Genomic DNA, 5,695 nt, shown 5'->3' with positions numbered 1-5,695 from the left:
CGACGGAGAAGTGGACTCTATCCCATGATCCGTCTACCACTGAGGATATTTCGCGTCAGCACTGTGGTTGGTGCGAGCCTGGTGCGGAATTCATATCGATCAGCTTTCGCTGGGATTTGAACCCGCTTCACCTTATTGGAAGGCGAACGCTTTATCCCCTGGGCCGCCACGATTGCTAAAAAATATGCTAATTTTAATGTCTTTTTGTGTTTTTTTCTTTTTTCTTTTTTTTGTCACAACTTTTTACATTTTAAGTTGCCCGTACCATCACTGTCTCTAGAATTTTTCTTATTTTTCATTTATTTATTTATTTTTTGAAACAACAGAAATTTCGAAGTATGCATTTGTCTCCTCAATTGAAGGATCAGGAAAAATATCAAAGCTTGTCCGACTTCTGTTATCATTGTTACATCTTGTCGAAATTCCGTAGGTGCCTTGAGTGCTACAAATAATACAGATATTGCAAATTTCATTGCAAAATTTAAACGAATTCCCCACTTTTTATCAATTTTCATGATAAGAAACTAAAACAAAAACAATCACAAGACACTTCAATTAAATGTCGTAAAATTAATAATCGTCATTCCTCAGTTACATTTCACCACATTGCTGCTGACTCATTCAAACAGATCATTAATGTAGAAGAGTCAAATTAACGTTAATTTTGTTTTTTTTTCGTTGAGTATGAAAAGTTCGCCATTCTAGTAACCCTTAACAGGCGTGTTAAGTGTCGGCCGGCGACTACTTTGTTTATTACTTCTTTGGCCGGCGCGTGTTAGCAGCGCTTTCAAAAAAGACTGAACTTTTGCGTCCGGTGTTTTGGTGAAAAGTATATGATAAACTTCATCGGAAATGTTGTTTAGAAACTGATCATCCGGTAAGTTATTATTTTTTTCTGATTATAGTTTTTTATGAATGTTTTAACTGTAGAATAAATTCTTTATTACTTACAAAACAATCAAAAAGTACATGATTGATTCTTTTTCAAGCAATCATTCATAATCAATTTTAAATACCAGTCACAAATCCATAAAGACCCAACTATATAGATTGCAATTTTGTATGAATGCATTTATGGAGAAAAATGGTGACAAATTCACGTTTAAATTAATTGAATATTTAATTCTATTATCTACCGTTTTAGTTTTTAAACTTATTGCAAATGCATTATTTAATGACATTTGCATTTAAGCGGCTATTATTTCAATTCTCTAAAGTCTGAATTCTTAAAAGAAATCTTATAAAATTAAACTACATATTTTTTTATATAATTAATTTCATAAAGTAAATTTAATTTCGATAGCGGTAAAAAATCTTCCATCACATCAGCTCATCTCGATGCTTCAAAGTCATATATGATTCATATCAGGGTTGGGTTTTTGACGTCAAAAAGTGGTTTTTGACATGATAAGGGTATAATACTGGTTTAAACCGTCAAAAACCAGTCAAAAATGTCAAAAACTGAAGTTTGCCAAGAAAATATATAAACTTCAAAACTACCAACAGTTGCCATGCATTATATTGAAATTTAATTATACTATAGGTAATCAGCAGGTTTTAAAATATTTTTTAATTAAAATTAAGGTAAAATAACAGATTTAAAATCTCAGAAATTTATATTCAAATGCATGTGCAGAAAAATTTTGCACAAAATTTTTTTAAATATTTATATTTTTAAAAAAAAAAATTTTTTTTTTGATACTTAAGAAAATTAAAAGTTTATTACTATGCATTTTTGACATATAAGGAACATATAACTAATATTTATAAGGAACTTACAAGTTATGTTGTATAAATACAAACTTGATATAAGATACAAGTGTATAAAAAATTTTTTTTAATGTTATACCGAATATCTTTATTATCCAGTATGTTAATTTGAATTTAAAAGTAGTTATATTTATGAATAATGATAAATATAATTCATATTGTTTATTATATTTATTTATAATTATTACACTTATCATTTTAAAACAATTTTTATCTCTTAATTTTTTTTTCTCCACTTGTATTAAGAATACAAATAATGCATATCTTGAAAGCAAGAAGTAATTATTCAACAGCTGAATATTTAGATATTCAACAAAACTATGTATATAGTATTCAGCAAAATGAAATTCACAAGTATTTGGATAAACTAAATTTTCAGCATAGTAAATGAATAGGCTGAATATACTGTAAATCGACACTAACTACTCTGTGTATTTAACAGAAAGCACTTAAATTTGTATTGTCTTATGTTAAAAAGATTATTAAGAAGATTTAAAAGAATATTAAAAAGATTTTTCTTTAAAAGAAGATGTCTAATGTACAAAACTGCTAATGTTTATCTTTAAAAATGTCTAATTTTTAGTATAATCTATACTATACACTAAATTTGGTTATAAATAAATTTCTTAATAATATCACTGCAGATTTTCAATAACACATGAAAATGAATACATAATATTACAAAAGATGTGAGCTTTCAAAAGTACAAGATTTTGGTTACTATTCAAAATATAAGTGTTTCTTCAAAATTTTAAATTTATTTTTTCTAGAACATATTTAGAAACACTATCCTTTAAAAAATATATAAATTTTATGTATTAATTAAATTTCACATATGAATATAGGTTTTTGACATTTTCGACATTTTTGACAGTGAGGTTTTTGACGTGACGGTTTAAACCATGGTTTAAACCGTCAAAAACTATCACATGTCAAAAACCTGCCAACCCTGATTCATATGAATGTTGATTTCCTAATTAACTGCTTGAGATTCTCATTTTTCCTTCACAGCGTTAAGAAATGCTACCTGCTTTGATGTGCCTCTCTTGATTACAGTTGTTTATAATTTTTTAGCTGAAAATTTTGCGTTTTTCTTTTTAAAATCTGCTTTGTTTTCTTCATTCATGCGTTGAATGGACGCTTTATTTTCGAGTGAAACATGTCAACTTTTTATACCATTAAAATGTTTGAATTTTAAATGAAAGCATTATGAAGCAATTTCTAACTTCCATCGCTTCTAAATAGTCGTGATTTTAAAAACATTCCGATCTTCGAGCTAATAACTACCTTTCTTAAGACAGTACGCTTATTTGTCCGGGTATAATGTACTGTCTGGTGTATTGTACTTTTCTCATGTATTTTCTGTCTGATATGTGCACATGATCCTGATAGCTTGAACCCAGGGTGTGTAACGTTTTTAAAAAGTGCTTAAAGGTGCTTATTTTCGATATTTGTTCTTTAAAAGCCCGTAAAGGTGCTTTTTTCATTGGGTGTTTTTAAAAAGTGCTTCATTTTCCTTTTTTTCAAAATGAGATTTTGCCTTTGGCATGTTGATTTTTGTTAGGAATTATGCAAAAAGACACAGTTCACATTGGTTTCTATTCAACGTTTTCACAATTAATTACAACCCCAATCTATTTCAACTTATTGTCAGTCTGTAGCGTCTGAAAACGCCATTTGTTTAACATGATTCAAAATTTCATGATTTTTGACAATTGTCAAAAACAATGCTAAAACTGTCAAAAACAAGATAAAACCGTCGATTGTCAAAAACCTTCCAAACCTGTCAAAAACCTGCAGCCAGAGATGCTTAATTTCGGTGATCTGCTGGGAACCGTGTCTTAACGATCAGTCCACTGCGGGACACCATTAGAAGAAGAAGAAAAAAATTAATCGTTAATTTAAAGATTATGTCCTTATTAAATTTAAAAGTGGGGGCTAGTTCCAGTAACTGAAGTGGATTTTTGCTTTCTCTCTTCAGCTGTAAATCTAATTTTGTTTAAAAAAAATATTAGGAACGCTATTTTCAAGCTGTTAATGTTTGCGGTACCCAGAAATGCATATTTATTATATCTGAGTCAGATTCTTTGCCCTGAAATACGCGACCTCAATGTCCCCGGGTTATTAACTTGAACAAAACTCAACTAATAAAGAAATATAAACACAAATGAGCTTTTATTTTTAACACTCCCTTATTTTATATAATGCCGCGATTTCTCCCAGAATTTCTCCAATTACAAAATTACACCACAGTTTTCCCACTTTAATGAACTTAGCTTTCCAGATGGATGACAGAGATATATTCGTTCATTAACCACACATCATAACTCCAGATAAATCATGATGACCGCGTATGACACATAGAAAAGTCCTTTCAAAGTCAAGGCTTTCTAATCGTGAGAAATCCACGCTGTTGCCAAACGCCGAAAAAGAGTCACATTCTCACTTGAGAAAACCCTCTACCAAATGTTCTTTTTTACTATTTTCTACACAGAATTTTCGATGTTCTAATCCAGGGAAGGTCTTTTGGTTCCATGCACACGTGGGTCTCATTCCGACCCAAGATAACAGACACTAACGAGCGCTGATGTCATCACCCTGAATAACGTCTTTCAACGTTCTTCCACCCTCACCCCCAACTCACTGAATAAAAAAAGGAAAGAAAGAAGTCTTTCCGATATCGTTTTTTTTTTTCCAATTTTTTTATGCATTGCTGTCTACCATAGGGAAAAACTGTAATTGTATCTTCTGTTTTCAGTTGACAACAAATCATTGGTTCCTTGCGCTTTTTTACACCAATTTCTAAACGACGCTGCCTGGATTCGTTTGTTGAGATTCACCCCCGACAACGAGGAAAAAATACACAAGTTCCCCCCCCCCCTTTTGTAGACAGGGTAGGGACGGTAACTTCATTTATGGTTTTTTGTAAATTGAAGAAAAGTTGATGTTTTTCCTCCCTTACTTCATTTATCTTTGTTTCAAAGACTCTTGTTTTTTTTTCCCAGCAGCACTTTGTGCATTTGGAATGAAATAGAGGTAGAAATTGCTGACTCCATTAGGTACTTTCAAAACAAGATATCTTTTTTTTGGTCTTTCACTAGCAATTAGCTACCACTTCATTCACGTCTGAAGGCATTTACCAAATGAGCAATCATGAACAGCTCATATTTTTATCTTTTATCGCTGAGTGATGCGAATTGTCACCCTCCACCCTCACGTGTCACCCTCCACCCTCACGCTTTTCCAATTCTGAAGTAGCAACAGTGGTAACACTATCCCATTAATTTTATTTATCTAAGTGAGACAAGATGTATACGCGTACCTCTTTAACAACAATTCAAAAAATATATTGTACATCACATGTGTCAAATTTATAAACCTGTTTATCTCAAACCTCTTTATCTCGAAAACCTCTATATCTCAAAATTTCTAAAACTCCTTGCATTTACAATTTTATTTTTTCATTTTAAAACCGTCGTTGAACAGCCGACCCAATTTTGGGTTCACGACTACTAACGTTCAACTCCGTAGCCTCCTAATTTTGAACCGAACCCAAGGAAACTCCTGAATCAGTACCCCCAGAGGTACCGTAAACCGGGGCGAGTCTACCCATCCAGGGGCGAGTCTACCCATTTTAGTTTTATTTAATTTTCACTATTTTAAAATGCAAATAAAAAAATTTTTACCGACGAAGGACTTGGTTCAGACTCCAAGGAAGATGGCGCTGTAGTAGTTTGATCCGTTTTTATTTATTTGGTGTCCTTTTAACCGACCTGTTCAAACGTCTTTTGAGAGATTTGTATTAAAAATCAGCAAACTTTTAGTTGGTGCTCCGTAAGTATATTATTATTATTACTATTTTCACTTTGGTTAAGTGATAAACTTATCTAAGACTAAGATTACATTAATTTTATATGAAAAAAAA

The 5,695-nt window shown here is 31.4% G+C and overlaps 1 protein-coding gene across 2 annotated transcripts in view; it reads left to right on the top strand.

Moving 5' to 3' along the window:
- The first annotated feature begins 619 nt into the window (after nt 1–619).
- The window catches only part of LOC107440185 (LHFPL tetraspan subfamily member 2a protein), a 67,105-nt gene continuing 62,029 nt past the window's right edge, over nt 620–5,695 (top strand). The window contains exon 1 of one of the 2 annotated variants that reach the window (XM_071185709.1): nt 620–877. The gene's annotated coding sequence lies outside the window, so the exon portion shown is untranslated. The remainder of the gene's footprint in view (nt 878–5,695) is intronic. The other variant, XR_011637822.1, reaches the window with a different exon arrangement.

The sequence above is a fragment of the Parasteatoda tepidariorum genome, chromosome 1, assembly GCF_043381705.1.
Source record: "Parasteatoda tepidariorum isolate YZ-2023 chromosome 1, CAS_Ptep_4.0, whole genome shotgun sequence".
Taxonomy (NCBI): Eukaryota; Metazoa; Arthropoda; class Arachnida; order Araneae; family Theridiidae; genus Parasteatoda; species Parasteatoda tepidariorum.
This window is presented reverse-complemented; position numbering and strand designations above follow the sequence as displayed.